The sequence below is a fragment of the Aedes aegypti genome, chromosome 2 (genome assembly GCF_002204515.2).
Source record: "Aedes aegypti strain LVP_AGWG chromosome 2, AaegL5.0 Primary Assembly, whole genome shotgun sequence".
NCBI classification, from domain to species: Eukaryota; Metazoa; Arthropoda; class Insecta; order Diptera; family Culicidae; genus Aedes; species Aedes aegypti.
In genome coordinates, this window is record NC_035108.1 from 310,080,586 (window position 1) to 310,105,394 (window position 24,809).

The 24,809-nt window shown below is 39.8% G+C and overlaps 1 protein-coding gene and 1 long non-coding RNA gene across 2 annotated transcripts in view; one reads left to right on the forward strand and one right to left on the reverse strand.

Moving 5' to 3' along the window:
- Positions 1–24,809, reverse strand: part of LOC5564989 — a 109,166-nt gene that overhangs the window by 36,629 nt on the left and 47,728 nt on the right. The gene's annotated exons all lie outside the window — the stretch shown is intronic.
- Positions 4,041–4,695, forward strand: LOC110676717. Its single transcript, XR_002500651.1, has 2 exons — positions 4,041–4,155; positions 4,238–4,695. It is a non-coding gene; the product is annotated as an uncharacterized LOC110676717 (long non-coding RNA).

Consider the following 24,809-nt stretch of genomic DNA (forward strand, 5'->3'; position numbering starts at 1 on the left):
GCGCGACCCGAGAGGGAAAAGAACTGACGACTGCTCGGGGTTTCTTGACGTACTGCCCAGGAGCAAGCGTCAAGGTCGAAGGATCAAACACTACTAACGGACCGCGTACTTTTTCACTTGGTAAAAACCTGTGAGCTAAACTGACCATAAACTACTATTTCCAAAAATTAAGTGTGATTCTCGCCAGAGTATGCGACGGTAAAACGCTTTTTCTAACTTTTAGAGAACAAATCCTCCACACTTTTTTTCTGCTTTAGTACATTCTTGAGGTAATGAAAAAGATATAACAAGAATTGTCCTACATAGCAAAGTTACGTCAGAGTATACTACAGGATTCAAAAATTACATTCACTCACGAAAACGATGAAAACAACGCTTGTGTATGCAAAACTCATATTAAAAAAAAAATCGCATTTTATATGGGCCATATTGTAGAACATCATCTTTTTCGTCATTAGAAATCAAACTTTTCTGAATATTCCCTCTTATATCTGCCGATTTTCTTATATTTTTTTCAACTCTCACAGAAAACATATTTCATCGACTGTTTAGTAATTTTATCGACTGTTTAATAAATTCAATTTAATCTCCAAAATTTCGTTGGAAGTTTCATGCTTTCATGCGAAAATTTACGAAAATTATTCAATCAGAATTCTCTTCCGTTTTTTATCGAAATAGTTTTTCTCAAAATATTCTGCCATTCTGTTCTTTTAAATATTTTCAACCAATTCCGCAAGATATACTTAACTAGTTTCAACAAAAATGCACAAGAACATCAGTCAGAAATTTCTTCAAGAAACAATTTTGCATTTTTTTTTTCCTAAAACAACAATTTTGCATATTTTGAAAATTTTTTCAATTTTTTTTTATATCATTCAACATTCTGTCAAAAAATCTTTCCAAATTTTTCATCAAAAATTCCGTTGTCATTCAAAAGTTTGTTCAAGAGTTAGCTAGAGATCAAATGACCAGAAAAAGCGGGACATTTTGGACAATTGTCCCGCGAAACGTCACGCAAATCACTCCAACCTTGAAAATGTCCCTTATTTCTAGAAAAAATATTATTAATGATAATCACATGAAAATGTATTTTTTGAGTTCATCATCATTTGGAAACATACAACAAATACATTGGATACTTATAACTTTTGTGTACTTGATAGCTTTCAATAAGATGTTTTAGCAACAGAACAGAGTTTACAAGATTCAATGATAAGACTACATTCACAACAGATAAAATCTTGTTGAGTGGTTTAAGATTTTAAGAACCCTACTGAAATCATTTAAAACTCTATAATTATCGTACAATCTTGCAGTTTTTTCATGTTTTCATTTCATCTCTCGAAAAAACCTGCTCAAGATGATGTTAGTGTCCCTTCCAAAGTTTTTGTAATAATTTTGCTCAGGATCCTGTAAGATTATGCCCAGGTCTCCTACAGAATCTTGTGCTTTGAAAATCCTGACGGATAATGTGAGAATGCTTTCCAGAGTTATATGAAATTCACAATTTTGTCTGAAACCCATTGGGATTCATATATGAGCCCTTTTCTGCATTACTATGGATTCTGTTATTGATTAATATGTATCCTTCACAAAAACTAATTAATTTGAAGATTCATAAAAAAATTAAAAGCAATCAAACTAACATTTTATTTCATAGTACAAAAAAGTGGTAGAGTGGGTAGACCTGCTGAATACAGCTGTAAACACTATAATAATATCTTCTTCTTCTTTTTCTTCTTCTTCTTGGCATTAACGTCCTTACTGGGACAGAGTCTGCTTCTCAGCTTAGTGTTCTTATAAGCACTTCCACAGTTATTAACTGAGAGCTTACTTTGCTAAAGTTGCCATTTTCGCATTCGTATATCGTGTGGCAGGTACGATGATACTCTATGCCCAGGGAAGTTCAGGAAATTTTCTTTTCGAAAAGATCTTGGACCGACCGGGACTCGAACCCAGACATCTTCAGCATGGCTTTGCTTTGCAGCTGCGGACTCTAACCACTTGGCTGAGTGAGGCCCCAATAATATTATCCCGGATATATAAAAGATACTCAAATTTTTAGACAATTTGATTGTTGAGTAATGAAAAATTTACAGATTTTTGAAGCTTAATTGAAAGGGGACATTTTTTGCAAAACGCAAACATAATTACGCTACAATATTTTAATTTGGATGGTATACATGATCAAAAACAATTTCAATCTATAGGCTCAAAGACGTTTCAAATTACATAATAACAGCTTGACCAGTAGAAAAATTTGTCGGGTGGTGAGTCAGAAATGATTTTCATAGTACTTCCGAACGCTTTAAAAAACTGTCGAAGAGCATTTTGAGTACCTATTTGTAAGAAATTAATTGAATTATGTTTACATCGGAAAATGAGGCGTTGAATCATCAAGGTCCTATACGTTAACTAAACAACATTTTTAACGACTGGTAGTAGTTGATAAATGAATTATTACTCTTTTGATTATGAAGTAGACCTACGGAAAATGTTTTTCACTTTTTAGGACCCTAAATGCCCCGCATAGGCACTTATTTATAATAAGTAAGCCACGATTATGAACCTTCATCTTGTTTCTGTTTCATGACATTGAAAAAAAAAAGTTTGACGTTCAAAAATAATTCTTTGGACAACTTTAATTGTGGCTTTTACTTCAATTGTGGATAAACACATATTGTAGGATAAATTTATAACAAATGTTCTTTTGAAATTTCTGTTTTATTGTGCTTATAAATTAACGAATCTATGACAAAAGGTCGAAAGGACAGAAGGTCGAAAAACAAAAGATCGAAAGAATAAAAGGTCGAAGAATGAAAGAGAAAAGACAAAAGCTCAAAAATCTATTTTCAAAGAAGGAGAAAATTTCCACCATGCAAATCATTTTCGACCTTTTGTCCTTTCGAACTTTTGTTTTTCGACTATTTGTCCTTTCGACGTTTCGTCTTTCGACCTTTTGTACAAGGACTGACCCAGATTGAAGGCATTTCACGGCGAAATTCTCTCTCTTTCGCACTTCAACAAAACTTGAAAACAATGGTGCCAGTACCTGTCAACTTTGACAGAAACTGGCACCGTTGTTTGCAGATTTTCCGAAGGAGGGAAAGAGAGTGATTTTCTGATGACGTCACCTGCAATGGGCAATAGACAGTGAGTAAAATGTGGAAGCGAGATAGAAAGAGTGATGGTGAAAAAGCGAGCTTCCGATAGGGATGAAAAGGGCCGTGTTGAATGAGGTTAGTTTTGAAGAATGATGTTGTTGGAGAGTGATGTGGTAAAGGAAATGAAATAAAAAAAATAAAATATTAAAAAAAAATATTTTAGTTATTAAAAGAACTAATTGAGGTATGGAACAGGGTTGTTAACGTTAATCAACGATCAACGCCGTTAACGTTAATTTTATTTCTGATCAACGTCAACGCCGTTGCGTTGATTTCCTTGTTTGTTAGCGTCAACGTCAACGAGTTGCGTTGAATTAACGTTAACGGGCACCGGTAACCGTCTCGTTGATTTGGAACCTGATGCTTCGATTTTGTTTCTTCTATAAACAAATCGTTTCTATGCAAATGTCGTTACTAAGGAAGAAAAATCCTAGTTGTATGAGCATGTGTGTCATCAACATCTGAGAGAAACTCGCGAAGAGGAAAAATATCAACGTCATATGCAGCCCAGATTCCCCTCTCACGAAACGTCAAATGCAGCCCACCGTTTTTATGGCTGAAAAAGTGAAAAGTATTGTGTTCAAAGTAAACTGTTATTAAAAACCTCGGTCGGCGGAGCAGTTTTTTCCAAAGTTGTTGATTAATCTAAGCAGAGGATTAATTATTTCTAATGACTGCTACGTTTGCTGGCATGAAATTTCACTCAAACGGCTATTTATGATTCGATGTGATGCAAACTCAATCATTTTTTGCTGAGAGGTCTTGTGAGGGTTTGAACGGCTTGCGCATAATTGGTATAAACACAAAATGGAATAAGAAAAAAAACTCCAAACACAGAAAAAGAAGACCGTCTTCGCGAGTCTCGTCTCAGATCAACATCATTCTGCGTCAAACAATCAATCCGCTTGGACATTAATTTGCAAGGGCCTGCAAGGCCATAGACCGAGAATTATCCCGCGATACTTCTCCATGATCTCACCTGTATAATTTGGTAAGCAGAAATCAACTTTCCACCCGCTTTTTCAAAGCGAAGCTTCAATCGATCACAAACATAAAAGTGAGTCTCCTTCCAGCACATCAGGCCAACAACCAAGAAGTTCCACGACCAGCGACCAGAATGACGTCGATCCATATTAATCAAAAACAAAACTCGGAGAATTTCAACCACAAACTTAAAGTAAAGAATAATTCACCGCCAACAAGCGAGATGTTGAATTATTGTGACCGAGGGCAGATATTTTTGCACTGCACAGCCGCTTTGATATTAAAATTGAGTCAAAGGGAACACAACCGACAGCGCTGAACTCAAGTGATCATGAGTGCCATACCAATATGGGGGAAACCAAGATCGTGTAAAATGAGTACGGAATATCAGCTCTTTTAAAAGGTCTAGTCACTACACACCCCACAGCCTACATACCAGGCGCACGCATCGCCTCTTGGTTAAAGATGTTTCAATGTATACAAATACGCCCTCCAATTGTTACATTCAACGTTATTGACAAATAATAAAAAACTAACTTCTATCTTATAATGCTGTAGTATTGTTCTATTTCCCATCTCTCAAATTTCTACGTATTCAGGCTTATTCTGCGAGTCAGGTGAATACAGACGAGTCGTTCCAACTCAAGTGACGTGAGATGACTAATGTTAATCGAATGGGAACAAATTGACTTCTTTGAATTTTCTCAAATTACCCGATTTGCAGAACAAGCCTGATTGAAATCCCGAGAAAAAAAGTAAAAATTACCTATAGATATAACATTTCACTATCTAACGCGAAAAATAACGAAGTCGTTGACGTTAAATCAACGCTATACGTTAACGTTATCGTTAATTAACGTATTTGAAAAATCAACGGAAAATACGTTAATCGTTACGATTAACGTCAACGAATCAACGAAACGGCGTTAATCGTTGATCAACGTTAACAACCCTGGTATGGAACTACTATTGGAAAACTTCACTTCCATATAGAAATTCAGCATGTATTATTAATGTGCTTCTGTTCAGGCCCAAATCGTTCGATACGAAGGATAACCGATTTTTTTTATTTATAGAGATATTGAATAGAATATTTTCTGTCTATGTTCAAGTCTAATATGCATAAATGTTTTGTTATTAATTTATAAGCTTTATTCATTACACTATTTATTCCACAATGTCACACAAATAATATGTTTAATTGATCCACGAAATCTGCTGGAATAGAATCACGCCATGCAATCCATGACCAGTTAATTTTATCATTCACATTTGGTTGCCGAAAATAGTAACTTCAAATGAAGAAAACATTGAAAGTATTTTAGGCGAAACTTTCAACAGATAGAGGAGTATCATATATATATCCAGTGGGCTGTTAAAAATATCTAGTGAAATCAGGTATCAGAAGGCCGGCTCCAAAGGCACGTTCCCCACCAGTTGGGAGATTTGTGCCATCGCCATATTTGAGCCTATTTCATCATCTACCCGATGGGAGAGGAAAGGGAAGGGAAAGATGGGAGGAAATAGGAGTGGGGTCCCTTGAAGAGGGAAGATCGCATAAGCGAAATGAGAGCATGTAGCTCCATACCACAATGGGTTCGAACAGCGCCCTAAAAAGGGCACTGCAAAACGCATGAGCGTAAAGAGAGCCTATAGCTCATTACCACAGCGGGTTAAGAATAACAGGATGTCCTGAAGATTCAGGCTTCTGTATTCAGTTTCACTTAATAAGTGTTTACCAAGTAATTGGAATCGCATTTGCGCAAAAACTGGACAGTTACATATCAGGTGATACGAAGTTCCATAATCGGAGTCACAACTATCACACACAAATGAGTCAGCACGCTGAATATTTGCCATGTGATAGTTGAGTCGGCAGTGGCCTGTCAACGCTCTGACCAAGAGACTGCAATTCTGCTTTGACAGATTTGTTAAATACTTCGCCACCTTTGGAGATGGCTCAGTAATATACAATTTTGTTTGACGACACGACTCCAAACTATTCCAATATTGCTTGTGCTGAGTTGCCGCCCAAGAGTTTATCTGAAGCTTCACCCAGCACTTCGAAATTGGAATAGCCGGCTCAGGGCCAATGAAGTCATGCGATGCTCCATCGCGAGCTAGCTCATCAGCCAATTCATTTCCAGCGATGGAAGAATGGCCAGGTACCCATACAAGGTTTACAGAGTTGACTGAATTCAGTTCCTCAATTTGAGTTCGACATGCGATAACAAGCTTCGACCTTGAGTTGGCCGAAGAGAGAGCTTTTATAGCAGCCTGACTATCTGAACAGAAGTATATGACTTTACCCATTACGCGCTGTTGAAGTGCTGATTGCACTCCACACATAAGAGCAAATATTTCCGCCTGAAAAACGGTGCAGTTTCTACCAAGTGAGTAAAACTGATTCAGCCTTAGCTCACGAGAATATACTCCTGCACCAGCTCTACCTTCAAGAAGGGAGCCATCAGTGTAACATACTATATTGTTTGATATACTTCTTTCCAAATAGCCAGACGTCCACTCTTCCCGTGAAGGGAATTGTGTGGTAAATGTCCTGTAAGGAAAGTTACAAGCAATTGTGAGATCACTTGGAGCAAGGACAATTTTGTCCCAATTCACCAAAAGTGGAAACAACGAAGTGTGTGTAGATCTACGATTCACTGGATTTTTCTCCAGTAGATCCAGTACCCATAAACGGTAAGAGCAAGAAAGTGCTTCTTGTTTAAGATATATGTGTAGTGGCGCAACGTCGAAAAGGGCCTCGAGCGCTGCTGTGGGAGTTGTAGAGAACGCACCAGACATCGCCATCAAGCACATCCTTTGGAGATGGCCCAATTTTGATTGGATTGTTCTCACTTCGCCCTTTTGCCACCACACAAGACATCCATATGCCAATATTGGTCGAACAACTGTTGTGTAAATCCATTTGATATATTTGGGTTTGAGGCCCCAAGTTTTACCAAAGGTTCGCCGGCATTGACCGAAGGCCATACAAGCTTTTTTGACTCTGAAATCAATGTGAGCTGTCCATAAAAGTTTGGAATCTAGAATGACTCCGACATACTTTACTTGATCAGTCACATTAATCTCAGTGCCAAAAAGACGTAAAGGTCGAATTCCATCGCGGTTTCGTCTTTCCGTAAAAAGAACAATAGATGTTTTATTCGGGTTAACCGAAAGGCCATATTGGCGACACCAACTCTCGACTACCTGAAGAGCACTTTGCATCAGGTCGAATAGGGTGCTTATGCACATACCAACTATCAGAGCTAGATAGTCATCGGCAAATCCATAAGTTGGAAAACCGCAATTATTGAGTTGCCTCAATAGCGTATCTGCTACGAGATTCCACAAAAGTGGTGACAAGACTCCCCCTTGGGGGCATCCGCAAACACTCAATTTTCGAATCGCTGCTTGACGCAATGTCGAGAAGAGATGTCGGTTTTTGAGCATTTGATGAATCCAATTGGTAATCATTATAGGTAGCCCATGGTTTCGTGCGGCTTCCAATATGGCATCGAAAGACACGTTATCAAAGGCACCCTCAATATCCAAGAAAACACCCAAGCAGGATTGCTTCTGAGCGAATGCTTTCTCGATATCGTATACAACTTTGTGTAAAAGAGTCACAGTGGACTTTCCAGATTGGTAAGCATGTTGATTCACATGAAGAGGCATGTTTGCCAAATAAACATCACGGATGTGATGATCGATAATGCGTTCCAGACATTTCAGAAGAAAAGAGGTCAGACTGATTGGTCTAAAACTCTTCGCTTCCTCATACGACGCACGTCCTCCTTTTGGGATAAACTTTACAGTAATATCACGCCAGGATTTGGGAATGTACCCGGTAGCAAAACTGCTTACAAGTAGCTTTTTCAAAACATGTTTGATAGACTCAAATCCCTTTTGGAGCAGAACAGGATAAATCCCATCCGCTCCTGGAGATTTGAAAGGAGCAAAACTATTAAGTGCCCATTGAATCGATTCAGTAGTTAAGATACTGCGAGCCGAGGCCAGAGACTCGTAACTACATGAAAAGACATTTGGTTCATCCGTAGATGCTATGTCCACACATCCGGGGAAGTGTGTATTGAATAAACATTCTAAAACTTCTTCATCGGAAGAAGTAAAGTCACCATTAGGTAAGCGAATTTCGTTCACTTGGAAATCCTTAGATTTTGCAAGAATTTTTGTTCAACCGACTGACTTCACTCAAACTGGAAACATTTGTACAAAGGTTTTTCCAGCCGGATCGTTCAGCAGAACGAAGAGCCTTCTTGTAAGCCTTGCGAGCTGACTTGAACGACTCTGATCCAGCTGAACGGCGTCTGTTCCAACTCCTTCTACATTGTTTCCTGAGTCTAGTCAGATCGGAATTCCACCATGGGGTCCCTCTTGTAGTCTTTACAGACCGCAGAGGACATGCTTCTTCAAAAGCTTCCATAATGTAGGATGTTGTAGTATCAACGGCATCATCCAGATCACTTGGATTTTCAATGGACGGAGAATATCCATGAAATTTGGTCGCAACCAATTCAATGTAGAGTTCCCAGTTTGTTGACCGGGGATTCCTAAAACGCAAAGTCTGCGCAGTTACATTTGAATGTTCAAAGAAGATGTAGCGATGATCAGATAATGATTCCTCATCTGATACATGCCAATTCGTCAACTCGTGACTGATTCTATTCGAGCAGAGCGTTATGTCTAACACTTCTTCTCTATTAGAAACCATGAAGGTTGGGCGATTGCCTATGTTAAGTAATCCAAGGTCTGTACTACTTAAGTATTCCATCAGACTGGAGCCTCTCAAATTGATATCCGAGCTGCCCCAGATGATGTGATGAGCATTGGCATCACTGCCCACAATCAGCGGAAGGCCTTTTGTTACGCAGTGTACGACAACTCGTTTGAAGTCATCCGTTGGGGATGGTTCATCATGTGGTAAATATACCGAACAATAGACGTATTTCCTGTTGAGGTCACCAACAGAAACATCGATTGTGACAGCACATACATCTCTGGTAGTTAACTCAGAAATGAGTGTAGCAACGATTGTTTTATTAACGAGCACGCATGCGCGGGGTATGGAGCGCGAGTTTGCCATTTCAAGCTTGCTAAAAGTAGCAAAAACTGGGTCCACAAGGTTACCTAGATAGAAGTTCCCTCTACGAAAGTAGGGTTCTTGAACTAGCGCCACTTGGGCTGCACCATTTTGCATGAGTCTGCAAAGATTGATCGTTGCTGTTCTTTTATGCTGAAGATTGATCTGAGCTAACCTAACCGTAGCCACTACCCAAACTAGGCAGGATTAAGCTTTTTGCAATCTCAGCACGAAAAAGACCAGCAACGAAAAAACCAGATCGGTATCTATTTAAAGTCGCCAAAGAGCACAGAATACACTGTGTAAAACGCATAATGCGAATCCATATAGGTGATAATTTAAATTAAATGTCAACATATTCATAATCCCACCCTTATTAAGCCTCAAGATAGAGACTGAAGAAGGGCAGCCGATTATCTCGGAGAAACACAAGGTCACCTGCACCATTGCTCCGGGTAGCACAGGAAGGACTCAATACTGTGGAGGGCGCCCTGGTACCCCACAGGCTCCGTTTGCGGTTAGGTTTTATTTAGACCCCCCTAACCATTCATTCTTAGGCACGGTACGCATCACACCATAAATTAGGGGTCACCTGTGAGGTGGACTTTTACCACCGGAACAGGCAGTCCGTAGTGTTAATTCTTAGCCAGTTGAAACAACCGCTACCGACACTATGCGGCTATCTAGGCTGCTCGGGAAAAGGAGGTTAATATTGATGATTAACTCCTGACGTGCCCAAGCAGCCTTCAATTTTATCATTCACATTTGGTTGCCGAAAATAGTAACTTCAAATGAAGAAAACATTGAAAGTATTTTAGGCGAAACTTTCAACAGATAGAGGAGTATCATATATATATCCAGTGGGCTGTTAAAAATATCTAGTGAAATCAGAGAAGACAACAAATGAATTATTATGAAAAACGATCAGAGGAATTCTCCGATCCATGTGAGTGTATTCCTAGTGAAATCTTTTGGAATAACGCATGATCAAAGTCCTTAAAGAAAACTCTTTCAAATCAGTAAAAATTTGAAAGGTAATTCCAGGAGTTCTCCTAAAAATCTTTACAATTACATCTCACCATCAATGATCAATTGTAACATCCAGCCATTAAGTTTCCTAACTTTTTCCTCATTTTCAGTGTATTTCAACATAGAAACTAGTTTCCACCTATGTGTAGAGATACAGCAACCCCTATTGGTATCCGTCAACGTCATTTCACAACAAATTCTGTACTCATCAAAAAGAACGTCACAGAATGAAGAGCCCGTATTTATAAAATCACATGTCTTTATAAACTGACAGGTTAGCGGTTAGCAGCATTTCCAATATGTACCTATAAATGTTGGACTGCATTCATCGCCGTGTTTCAGTACCAATAACAATCATCTCATGTACCCTATATTGATTTATGACCATTCGAATGGGGGGATATGTAGATTTCCCTCCATCGGGTACGCGTGCGAATCCAATCGAGACTGGCAGCTGCCAACCGTTCGTGTGAGAAAACAGAGAACTCTATTCTTCCGTTATTAATAGTGCGGAGAACGACTTAACGTGATGCACTTGTTGCACCGTGATCGCCCCAGTGCCGAACTTAGGGCTGGACCATAAATCTATGCCGAATCCAAATCACCCACCTAGACGGCCCAGTCCACAATTCTCACGTGAATCATCCCGCTCGATGTTGTTTGTTGCGATCGGAAAGCACTTGAGCCGTGTACGACATGCGGGAAAATTATAGGCATTTCGCGCTTGAAAACCACATCTTGAACGCAAATTGCGATGCCCGGCTAATGTTGCGGTTGTGTAGGTATAGGGGAGACTTGATAGTAAGATGTCCATTTTTATATGGGAAAAAATAAAATGTAAAATTTCAAGTTACATCCCCAAATGTATTTATGTGGACCCCCAGAAGCTACTGTACAATACAATTCGCATTGAAAATTTCTAATTTCTTAGAGTTGTAATATCTTAAGCGATAATCAATGTATTATAAATAATTTCTTTGCTTAGCTTCATTGCAAATAGAAAAAAATAAAATAAGTTCAAGTTTCCCGACTTTGAGAAAACACTATTTTGAAGGAAAATTTGACAAATCCTACAATTTGAAACAGCCGCATTCTATTTGAGGTTTGGATAGTATAAAATCGGAATTTTATCATATTTTTCTGGATGGATTTAGTAATCAAATCTCCCCAGTCTCTCCTACGGACACGAATCTACAGGTGCGATTTGTATACTGCTGGAACTTTCCGAGTTCGCTCTGTTCGACAGATATTCTCACGCGAAGTCGATTGACTATTTGCGCGCCCGTAATACAGAATTCTGTTTCTATAGGAAATTTATTACAAATGATCTTCGGGTCAGTATTGTTGTGTTATGTAACTCTGCTGCTGCCTAGCCTTGGAATGGTGTGAAGTGCTGCGTAAAGCTTCAATGAAACCGATTGATATGGGCTTGACGTTGAAGTGGAAATCGTTGCGGGATTGTATAGAGTTCAGATTATTTGTGAACTAAATCTATTTAATTTGATTTGACAACGAAAGTTTGCAGTAACATAGTTCCAGTGTCTAAGAAAATAAATATGAGATCCAACTCGTTAATTTCTAATGAAATACTCTTCAATCGATTTCTTACGAAAGAATCAGAATTAACCCTAAAATTTTCAAGAGCACAAATCTAGAGAACCAGATTACCAAACACGTTGAAAATTGGTTCGATAGATCACCACCAGCGAGGTATCAATCGATTAAGTTTTCAGCTTAAACGAATGTCTGGTTATGCAGAATCATGCCCTTGAAGATTTTAAGATTGGCTTCGATTCATCTTTACTTTAAACAGGATTCACAACAGTAATTTGTATGCTGGATCCAGTAAGGTGACCCCTTTGTAATTTCTTGTTTTGATTGAGTGCATCAGGATATCCAACCAGTGTAAGAAGATATCCAACCATTCGGTAGACATTCACCATCTTCAAATATCTTCGAAATTATTTGAAAAATCGTTCCTCATCCTCCTTCATCCTCCTCATAGTTTTTAACTCACTTTTCCTACACACTTGATTGAGATTACCAAGTTCGGTAATGGTTTGACAAGATTGACAATCATACCTTGTATAGAAACAGTAACCCCATGAACAGCTCATAAACCACATCATGACCAGATTTGGTGTTGCCTTCATGTTGACCCCCAAAGATTTGAAAAGCCATAGTCAAAAACTATGAATTAGTTTGAGACGAACAGGAAACCTCTTGCTGGTGTTTTTTTTTTGTTCTTTCGGCTCTTCTTAAAACTTAAAACTATCGGCAACTTTGAAAAAGACAGTTCTTAGTTAATAACTGTGGAAGTGCTCCTTGCATACTAAGCTGGAAAGCATACTAGCTCTGTAATGCCAGGAACAAGAAGAACAACACATATTAGTAAAATACAATGTTTTCTTACAAATGGGACAGTATGAATATGACTGGAAACTGGCACGGCAAATGGCTGGGCATGGCATACCATTGGTACCTCGCGTACCTACAGGAATAAAATAGAGCCCATTGTGTGGTCCTTAGCCCCTTGCCCAGCAACTCCTATCCCTACCTCCTCGTGGTACTGGCCGGGGTACGAGTAACCTTAGGGAAGATCAGGTAACCAATCCGGTAACGGTGGGAGCTTTGGTGGTATGCTGATAGGGAAGGAGGGGGGGATGGGTTGCTTTTGCAAACCTGGAGCGTCTGTAATCTATGATAGGAGCGACTCACAACAGCGTCTGTTCCCCATGTCAGGGGCGTCTGATCATCGTACGAGTGCCAGAGAAGGACTCTAAGCTAAACTGCGCACTGTGCCTCTCCGAATATTTAGGGGGAATGGTCCTCCGGAAATCTAGGGGGTTGGTGTCAGTCCCTGCAAGCCAACCGTAAAAATACACCAGTACAAGAACGTCAACGAGAGAATACGGACCAGAACAATCGGCAAAGACCACAGCGACAAAAATGGACTAGCGATTGGAAACTCGATACGTGGAACTGCAAATCTCTCAACATCATCGGAAGCACACGTGTGCTCTCAAATATACAGAAGATCCGCGGTTTCGACATCGTAGCGCTGCAGGAGGTGTGCTGGACAGGTTCGATGGTGCGAACATTTCAAGTAATCATACCATCTACCAGAGCTGCGGCAACACACGTGAGCTGGGAACAGCTTTTATAGTGATGGTTGATATGCAAAGGCGCGTGATCGGGTGGTGGCCGATCAACGAAAGAATGTGCAAGTTAAGAATCAAAGGCCGATTCCTTAACTTCAGCATAATCAACGTGCATAGCCCTCACTCCGGAAGCACTGATGATGACAAGGACGCATTTTACGCACAGCTCGAACGCGAGTACGACCGCTGCCCAAGCCACGACGTCAAGATCATCATAGGAGATCTAAACGCACAGGTTGGCCAGGAGGAGGAGTTCAAACCGACGATTGGGAAGTTCAGCGCCCACCGGCTGACGAATAAGAACGGCATACGACTGATAGATTTTGCCGCCTCCAAGAACATGGCCATTTGAAGCACCTACTTCCAGCACAGCCTTCGGTATCGATACACCGGAGATCACCACAGCAAATGGAATCACAAGTCGACCACGTTATGATCAATGGACGGCATTTCTCCGATATAACCGACGTCAGAACCTATCGTGGCGCTAACATTGACTCTAATCACTATCTAGTGATGGTGAAACTGCGCCCAAAACTATCTGTCATCAACAATGTACGGTATCGACGCCCGCCCCGGTATAACCTAGCGCGACTGGTCCAACCGAATGTCGCCGCCGCATACGCGTAGCATCTCGAGGTAGCGTTGCCGGAAGAGGGCGAGCTTGCCGAAGTCCCTCTTGAGGACTGCTGGAGCACCATAAAAGCAGCCATCAACAACGCAACCGAGAACATCGTCGGGTACGTGAAAACGAAGACATGTAACGATTGGTTCGACGAATAATGCAGCCAGGTTTTGAAGGAAAAGGATGCAGCGCGGGCTGCAATACTGCAGCAAGAAACGCGACAAAACGTGGAGCGATATAAAAGGAAACGAAAGCAGCAAATCCGCCTATTCCGGAACAAAAAGCACCGCCTGGAAGAAGCGGAACGTGAAGAAATGGAACAGCTGCATTGTTCACAAGAAACACGAAAGTTTTACGAGAAGCTTAACGCATCCCGAAAAGGCTTCGTGCCGCGAGCCGTAATGTGAAGGGATAAGGACAGAAGCATCTTGATGGACGGACGTGAGGTGATTGAAAGGTGGAAGCAGCACTATAATGAACACCTGAATGGCACGGAGAACACAGGCGCCGAGGGTCACGACAGCGGAGGAAGTGACTACGTCAGCACGGCGGATGAAGGAAACCAACCTGCCCTTACATTGAGGGAAGTTAACGATGCCATCAACCAGCTCAAGAACAACAAGGCCGCTGGTAAGGATGGTATTGGAGCTGAACTCATCAAAATGGGCCCGGAGAGGTTGAACACCTATCTGTACCGGCTGATTATCAGAATCTGGGAAACGGAACAGCTGCCGGAGAAGTGGAAGCAAGGGGTCATATGCCCCATCTACAAGAGGGGCGACAAACTGGAATGTGAAAACTATCGTGCGATCACTATCCTGAATGCCGCCTACAAAGTGCTATCCCAGATTATCTTCCGTCGTCTATCATCAATAGCAAATGAGTTTGTGGGAAGTTATCAAGCTGGTTTTATCAACGGCCGCTCGACGACGGACCAAATCTTCACTATACGGCAAATCCACCAGAAATGCCCAGAAAACCAAGTCCCAACGCATCACATGTTCATCGATTTTATAGCAGCTTATGATAGCATCGACCGTAAAAAGCTATGGAAAATCATGGACGAGTACAGCAACGATGGACAGTATGCAGAATAGCGTGAAGATTTCAAGCGAACATTCAAGTTCGTTTGAATCCCGCCGGGGACTTTGACAGGGTGATGGACTTTCGTGCCTGGGTTCAATAACCGAGGTACGATTTTCACAAGATCTAGCCAATTTGTTTACTTCGCGGATGATATGGATATTGTCGGCAGAACATTTGGAACGGTGACAGACCTGTACACCCGCCAGAAACGTGAAGCGACAAAAATCGGCTTGGTGGTGAATGTGTCAAAAATAGAGTACATGCTGATAGGCGGAACCGAGCGCGACAAAGCCCGCCTAGGAAGCAGTGTTACGATAGACGGGGATACTTTTGAGGTGGTTAATGAGTTCATCTACCTCGGATCCTTGTTAACGGCTGATAACAACGTTAGTCGTGATATACGGAGACGCATCATCAGTGGAAGTCGTGCCTACTATGGGCTCCAGAAAAAGCTGCGGTCGAGAAAGATTCACCTTGCACCAAATTTACCATGTACAAAACGCTTATAAGACCGGTGGTCCTCTATGGACATGAAGCATGGACCATGCTGGAAGAGGACCTGCAAGCACTTGAAGTGTTCGAACGAAGCGTGCTTAGGACCTTCTTTGGCGGAGTGCAGGAGAACGGTGTGTGGCGGCGAAGAATGAACCACGAGCTCGCTAGGCTCTACGGCGAACCCAGCATGGGGTTGTCCATTAATTACGTAAGGGTTTATGGGAGGTGGGGGGGTCTCAGATTTCTTACGAGCCATAGAATTTATTTTTAATTTTCATACAAACAATCTTACTATGGGGGAGGGGGGGTTGAAAAACCTCGAAAATTATCTTACGTAATTAATGGACCGCCCCTATCCAGAAGGTTGCGAAAACCGGAAGGGTGCGCTGGGCAGGGCATGTTGCAAGACTACCGGAAAACAATCCTGCAAAGATGGTGTTCGCGTCGAATCCGGTTGGCACAAGAAGGCGGGGATCACAGCGAGCTAGGTGGCTTGTTAAGGTGCAACAAGATCTGGAGAGCTTGGGCCAAAATCGAAGTTGGAGGGACACAGCCATGGACCGAGTAAATTGGCGTAACATCGTTAACGAGGTTTTATCAAATTAATTGATTGAATTAACACCAACTAAATAAATAAAGAATGACTGGAAACGCTAAGTTGTTTTTCTTGTGCATGCCAAGACTTTGGAAAAATATTTGTTCCAAAAAAGAATTTCTGTCTCGAAATTCTGAAAAATACTCTTAATATTTGGGAACGCTCGAAAAAATTTTTGAGGTTATTTTTTAACTCATGATATATGCGTCACGCATAACTTGTAACTAGGGACAATGGAAATTCGCGATTTCGCGGAAGCCGCGAAATCCGCGAAATTCAGCCTCCGCCGCGAAATTTAGGAAATCCTGCGAAATTCCGCGAAATAAATTAAAATTGGAAAATTTATATGGAAATCACAGAAAATTCCAGTTTTAACATATGAAAATGGGTCATTCATCTTGAAGTCGAAGTTCCAAAAAAGTTTATAATCGTTTAGTTTTAACTTAAAAGTTTTTTTGCTTGCTACTTTCGTTTTAAATTTTGCATTACACACTAATATCAAACTAATCATCTAAATTTATAAAACTACATTTATTGACATTCCACGAAATATACACTGTTTTCATTGTATTGTGTGTTTTCATTGTGTTCATGTGTATTTTTGTGTGAAATATGTCCAAACGTATGGGAGCGCGACAAAGCCGCGAAATTTTAAATTTATCGCCTTGGTCAACCACGAAATTTCAAGAATTTTGCCGCGAATTTCCATTGTCCCTACTTGTAACCTTCTTATGAGAACTGCATTGTATAGTTTCATCTTACCGCTGCAACATTGCTGAAATGAATCAGCAGAGTAAGACCTTTTCAATTCTCAACCAAGTCATAGCTCAATCGATACCTGCTTGGAATAAATGTGCAATTATTTAAAACTTAATTGCTTCAATATTATGAGATTTTATCATCTACCCATACACGCACACTTCAATGTGTGTCAGCAGCGTGCACCTGCAGAAGTGCATTCGACGGCGGCCTATCGGTAGCTAATCCAGAAAATCACAGCCGCACTTCTGTCTGAACGTGACAGCACCGACACTATCATCTGGACGCAAACACATTCTGAAACGTTGCACTACCGCCGATCAGCCCCACCCTTCATGGCGGCAAATAGTTGACACAACTGTCACACCAGCACGAATAATTAAGTACAAAGCGATTAAAACCGAATTACTCCTGATCTGTGATGTGAATCACTAACAGCACAGTCAGCCAAGGACTGTGGCGAACTGAAATTGGACAATTCAAAGTCCTATATCTTTTTTAAAAGCAGCATAATCCTCACTTTAAAACCCCTATTGAGATGATGTGACAAACTTATCCAGAAGACTGTGAAAACTTTGCTCAGAATAACGTCAAAATGTAGCACAGAATTCTTTTAGCCATTTCGCTGATGCTGTGAACAACAAGCGAGGATTCGCCATCAATATTGTACCGAATACAACAATGCATTGTAGTGTTAAAAATTCTGCCCGGGCTCTTGAGATTCATGTTTAAAATTTTATAAGAATCTTGCTCTGATTTCAACCAGAAATTTACCTAAGAGTTTGCAAAAAACCCTGCGCAGCAGTTTGTTACACTTATGTTCCTAATTTGATGGTAATACCTGCTAGGTTCTGGAAAGATTCATTAACTTCTTATCTAAAATCCTGCTCAGGACTTTGTGCAAACTTCTTCCAAAATTTTTTAACAATCTAGTTGACGTTTCAGAGTGCCATTATTATTAAAAAAAATCTCTAGTACAATTTCGATCGATATAAAAAGAAAGTTGGAATAGTTTGTGCTCTAAAGAAGTTTGGCCAACCACATTTGGCGGCGCAACAGAAATTGGACAGGCCTGGTATAGTTGCATTAGTTTTAAAGTTGTTTGTATTTTTTTTAACTTTATATCGTCACAGTCCTAACCTAGCTTGTACTGATCAGAAAACGGTATGATTGAAAGGGTCTTTCAAAATTAGACCGTTCGGTCTGAGTTACTTCATCATATTTACGCCACGAGGACGCCGTGTCCTAACGAGCTGATTGGAATTGTTGATTTGCATCACTTTCCCGCCAAAGCATCGTGTGTCGAGCGTTGTGCCAATCCGTACGCTGCTGCTGCTAGAAACATCTGTAACTTTGCAAGGAAAACAAATCACGTTCCACAAACGCAGATGATGCCAAAAATATGCGCCAGTTATTTTTTTTTCGCTGTTTAAAAATACATTTTTACAGATGGCGAAGCGTACCGCACTCTATACACATTTCCCGACCGTGGATGCAAAGTCAATGTCACATTAGGTATGCGACGTGCCTATACATCTCAGTTTTCGCGGAGGAAAGCGAAAACGTTGTAAACGCACCACCGCGTATACAATCTTGTGACTGCCATCGTCACGTTGCGGAGGTCTTGCAGGATTCGAAAATGAATTTTGAGTTGGTATAAGTAAGTATCTAGGAAAATTCGCATTTCGTTAGCAGACCGGATCAAACAATTGGCCTTGAAAGCTAATGCGGGTCAATGTCGTTTGCTGAGTACTTCGTGAATTTGATGGATTTTTGAAGCCAGCTGACAAAATAAGCGTTAATGCTTATGTTAATCAAAGCATATGGTTATTACACAATGAAACAGTTTTCCAATTCATGGAGAGGCAGGAGATATTCTTGGCTTACTCAGCAAGAGGGCATGAGTTCAACCTTAAGACCATACAATTTCGTATCGAAAAAAATCTATCAACCGAAGAAGATTCAACCTCATTATCCCTAATTGTATACTATCTGCTTTAGTTTCCTATACATGCTTATCTCTCAATGCACATTGGACCGAATCGACAATTTAGCCGGAAAAAAGTGTTATCTCTGATCTCGTCGAATTTAGACGTTTGATGTCTTCAGAGTAGTTATTCGTAAGGGATGGTACACAAATTATGTCACACTAAATCTCAGATAGACCCCCCCCCCCTTTGTCACACTTTTTGTATGAGTCCTCTGAAAATGTTGTAAGGCTTGTCACGCTTGGCTCGACCCACTCCCCCCCTTAGAGCGTGACGTAATTTGTGCATGACACCTAATTGAGTTTTGCATCTTTTAAGGAAAAAGTTAATGTTAAAATTGGTGTATGGAAAAGTTATAGATCTAGTTAAATTCTACAACTTTGCTGAAGACAGCACGCCGTTAACTTTAAAATCTTGTGAGTTACAAGCGAATTTCGAGTTTATTAAGTATATTTTTGAAGTGAATTTTCTAAATTTACAAAAAATACGTTCTCGCAGTTTTTGCAGCAAAAGTTGCCTATTGTATGGCCTTTCGAATGCCACTTGATGAAAAATTTTATCGAACCAACTCCATGTGTTATGGGCATCTTAAGATTTCATAGTTTTTCACTTAAATTTGCTTATAACTTCAAAATCACAAGAATTACAAACTTGCGATGTTCAGCAAAAACGTGTATCTTTAATTCCTCTACAACTCTTCTAAAGACCACATTCACGTAAAACTGAAAACAAAAAGGTTAGATCAAAATAACTGATTTTTTGGGTCCACCCTAAGTTAATACTTTCAAAATCAATTTACTTAGCTCAAATGAAGAATTAGATCAAAAGTGTCTTTGACAAAGTTGTTCAAAATAATAAATTCTAAAAGTTTGCAGAAGAGCGCAGCCACAAATTTCATCAAACAAAAAAGTTTGAGTCAAAATTTTAGCTGAAATATGGGCCACCCTATTTAACTTTTTCCTTAAAAGATGCAAAACTCAATTACGAATAACTTCTCTGAAGACATCGAACGTCTAAATTCGACGAAAACAGAGATAACACTTTTTTTCGGCTAAATTGTCGATTCGGTCCAATGTGCAATGTTGAAAAAACAATCATCTCCCCATAACTCGATGTTGAACGGAACAGGGAGTTAGGGAGATATCGAGTTAAGGAACACAAAATCAGTAAAACTGCGTTATCAAGGCACCATCGAGGTTTACTATTTTTACTATGGTTCTCTGACTGGATATCGAGATACGTAATATCGAGTAAGGGAGAGTCAACTGTAACTATTTCGAATGTATTTTGTCAAATGGACGAGAAATTCAAATATTAGGAACATTGTGTTTCATACATCGATAACTGCCTAACTCAATAGGTTGGGGTTCTGCTAAACCGCACCAAGTGCCATTTTTCCCCAAACTGAGATTTTTGCACCAGAGGACTCACATGATCATAATCATTATACCATAAAAATATCGAGTAATTTGAGTAACCCCCTGTAATGTTAAATCACAAGTTTTCTCTGGAAGGACATGTAAAACTGTAATATTGCTCAGCCAGAGTGAATAATCACCCAATTCACGTCATCAGTGGAAATTCATTTCTTTGATATAAAGCTTTTTTTTTTAATTTGCTTCTATATCTTTACAATGTATCCATTCCAAGCAGCCCATAGAAAAAGAAGCCAATTAAACTGGACAGCAATTCACTTATAGAAATTAAATATTGTTTGGATGGGTTTGATCTATTTTATTTGAATACTAGATTGAAAAACACTCCGTTGCCAAGAAAGTAATACACAAACAGACGACATTTTGCGCTCCTAATTTGTTTTGAATCCCAAAACTTTGGTCTAGTAACCTTCGATATTGGTCATATCGACATATGGAGAGAAAATTGAGAACAAACAATCAACAGGAACACATCGAGATAGGGAGATATCGAGATAAGGAGGATATCGAGATATGGAGAGAGAAAATGTATGCAGACTGAAGGGACTGAAATCATCGACATAGGGAGAGATATCGAGATGTAGAACATCGAGATGTGGAGAGTCGACTGTACTTACATTTGTTTTTACTAATCAATCCACACAGGAGCCGCAATGAAATAACTGAGGTAGACTTGGTGCGCTTTAGTTGTTCAGAAAACAGTGTTATCGCCCTCGAACCCCGTCAGACGACTTGTTCCATTGACTTGTTCCAAGTTTATCAGCTTTAAGAAATGAAGATGCCCTAGCGTTAGCACACTAGATTACCACTCCGAAGGCACGAGTTCGAATCCTGATGAAACTTTTTTTCTGATATTCTATTCAATGGTAATGAAAATCAATCAACTTTTAGATTCTGTGGTTATTCTTATATTGCAGTAAAACATCAGCAGGTTAATGTGCATTTCTGGTGTACACTTCACGCATCAAACTGTTTGGCAAATTGTTGTTCAGCAAAAGTGCACCAAATTAGAGCAACTTGGTGCGCTTTGGCAGAATAAATTCATGGTTTTCTTCGATCATCAAAATTTTGAAACACATCACTGTTGTCTCATTAGAATCTATAAATGAACACGTGAGGACCTTGATCCAATACATATTTATAATTTCTGTGAAAATGAAAAGCTCGCTTAATCAAAGATATATTGAAAGCATAGGAGAGACATTACATTAATTGTTTACATAGATCCACAACACAACAGCATGTCCAGACATTTGAACATCAACGAATCCTTCACAATCATAATGCATAAGCAATTGTGACATGGATTCCAATATTCGTGGTGATGATAATCATCATTTGTATCATATTTTACTTGTGTTGTTGAAAACTGCGAAACACATCCCACCATACCGTACCAAGAACCATATTTTTCTATTTTTGTTCAGCCAGAGTGAACTAAATGCTTCAAGACGAAGTTGGTGGTCTAATGACCACCACTTCTGCTTCATGTGCAGAAGGTCATGGGTTCAATCCCAGGCCCGTTCCTTTCCTCGTACTTTGTAGTTGCATCTTTCACTTGCTTCTATCTTACACTCTCAATCTATCACACTCACACCTTATTCGTTCATGGCAAACGCTAGAACCAGAGACGGACAAGAAACCGTTTCCTACACAGTACCAAAAAATAATGTGATTTACGTCTTTTGGGATGCACATAAAAGAAGCGAGCCGAATGACGTGAGTTTGTGTCCAATTTCAAATACATTAGTGTCTGATTCGGGAAACGTCGATCACAGTTCCATCATTTTCGTGTCCTTTAACATGTAAAATTACATTTTTTGTTCAATACATCTTCAAGGACACGTTTTTGTGTCGTTCCATCACTTACATCATGTGTCATTCAGTCATAACCAGAATTACGTCCAGAGTAATTTTCATTATTTTTAAGAGTGTACGCTTTCACTCTATCAGCATTATAGCACGCCTTTCCTTTCGCCCTGATCCATAGGCAGTCTGCTAAACAAATCAGCAAGATTCTCTGCCATAAAAATACTCCACCCCTTCACCTTTCGCGCATGAACTGACGTAGACGCTGTGGTATATAGGGGAAAATGGTCCAATACGCACTGATGGGATAAAATTACTCACCTCATTAAATCATTCCTACAACGTTTCAATATGTAGGGGAAGGGGTGGTAAAATGAACACCTTAATGATCTTGTTTCTGATAAAAAAAAAAAAAAAAAACACGAATTCAGACTAAAATAGCTAAATTTTCACATATTTTAATCAGTGTTGTGAAAAACTCAATTTCTCACAACTCACGCTTGATATTTTTCATGCGTGAGTTATCAATCATGCAACTCAGCAGTCAAAAAATCATGGATGAGTTGGCTCACCTTTTTAACTCATTGTCTCGTATTTCCACAGTTTACTCATACACGGCAATAATTGCTTGTTAGTCTGGTAAAATTATGTTAATCCTTTCTAACGTAAACAACAACATTCGGATTTCACGAGTTTTTGCCGGGTTTTGCGACTGAATCATTTTTTACGGTTTGAGTTGATTGAGTTGATTTTGCATCAAAATCTCAAGCGTGAGATTTGCGAAGCAGATCTCTAATGAGTTTGCTCTCACGGGAGAGCGTATTGATTGAGAGTTTGAGTGTGAGTCTAACAACACTGATTTTAATTATCCTTTCTGTTCTAAGTATATTTTTGGCATTATAACTAATAACGTTCCATATAACATAGTAACATGATAACATACACACTTAAATTATTTTACGGATTCCTGTGAAATCTCAACAGCTGAACGGTTCGGTAAAATAAATTAACGGAGCACGCTAAATTTTTATAGTATTCGGTAAAAATTCACCGAAATCCGTAAAATTCCGACGAAATTACGGTGTTTTATTTCACCGAACAGTTCAGCTGTTGAGATTACGGTGAAATTCACCGTAAAAGCTTAGTGTGTAGTTTTCTTTTCATTTGAACACAAGGTGTTCTTTTAAGTAGCACTATTTATTTGTAAAATTCTCTGTGATTTATGCCAAACATCCATTATGCCAAATGGCTATTATGCGAAAACGGCCTTATGCCAAATGGCTTTATGCCAAATGACTTTATGCCAAACGGGGTAGCCCCCACAGTTGGTTACAAGTTTAGAATTCAAATCCCCCCAGATCACGTAGACCAGGGTTGGTAACCATCGGTTTCGTCACTGACCGATGACGAAAAATTGAGAAAAATATTCAGTGCGTAAAAGATCGTAATTTTCTTTGTCTTCAATGACTGGCAAGGAGACCACGACGAAACAAAGCCGCAAAAAGTCCACGAGTACACGGTAAAAAATCAGCACGTTCGATTGAATAGATTGATCACTTGACTCAATTCAAAACACCAATCACCATGATTTGAAGAGTTTCAACTCTGGATTTGCTCTACTGTGTCTAGAACTAGACTCTGAAGTGAAAAGTCGTTGATTTTGAACATCATGTCTTTTGTATGAGAGCAATCATTGACAGCTCGTTGTAGAAAGTGATTGAGATCAATTCAATCCATTTCAACAGATGCGAGTTAGTGTCGAGGTAAGACACTAGACTTGCACTCCGAAGGTTGGTGGTTCAAATCTGGGTCAGGCGGAAATGTTTATTTTAATTTATTTTTTATTTCAAATCAAAACATGCAACGTTGAATTCAAGTGCTGTTACCTTGATTTTGTCCAGATTCAACAGTAGTGCAAATCCAAGTGCAGAACTATTGATAGCATGGTGTCTATTTTTTACCGTGTAATATTTTTCGTCACTCTTCCCGTCACCCCTCCGCTCTGAACCAACATAAGCTTCTAATCGTCACCGAGCGCACAATTGCAGAAAAAGAGAGTCTGAGCCACAAACTACTAGTCAACAAGGTTTCTTGTGTTAGCAATTGGGCAAACACGTTTTATAGAAGTTGAGTTAGCTCTGTCGGTAGACGCGTGCTACTGATAATCTAAAGGTTTTTTGTTCAACTCCGGAAGCGCGCAGAATTTTTTTTTGCGAGTTCCTCTTTTGGTCGGCCTTTCAATTGGCACCGATTAGTTGTCTGCCTTTCCATTCAAGCTGAACATGTTCAACGAAAACACATACAGAGAGAAACGGCAAAGATTTTTCGTCGCGACGAGGTGGTTGGTTGCTGGTAGTTGGGCGTCTAAATTTGCGCTGAGCTGAGGTAGTGACGAAAACTTTTTATTTTTCGTCACCGTCACTGATAGTCTGTCGAATCCGGCGACTAATAACAACCCTGACGTAGACCCTTTTCATAACCCACATCCATCCATCTTATGTTACTATACACAGCAAAGCGAGTGCGATTTACCATCTCTCAGCTCATCGGAATCCTAGTGTGCTGAGCTAG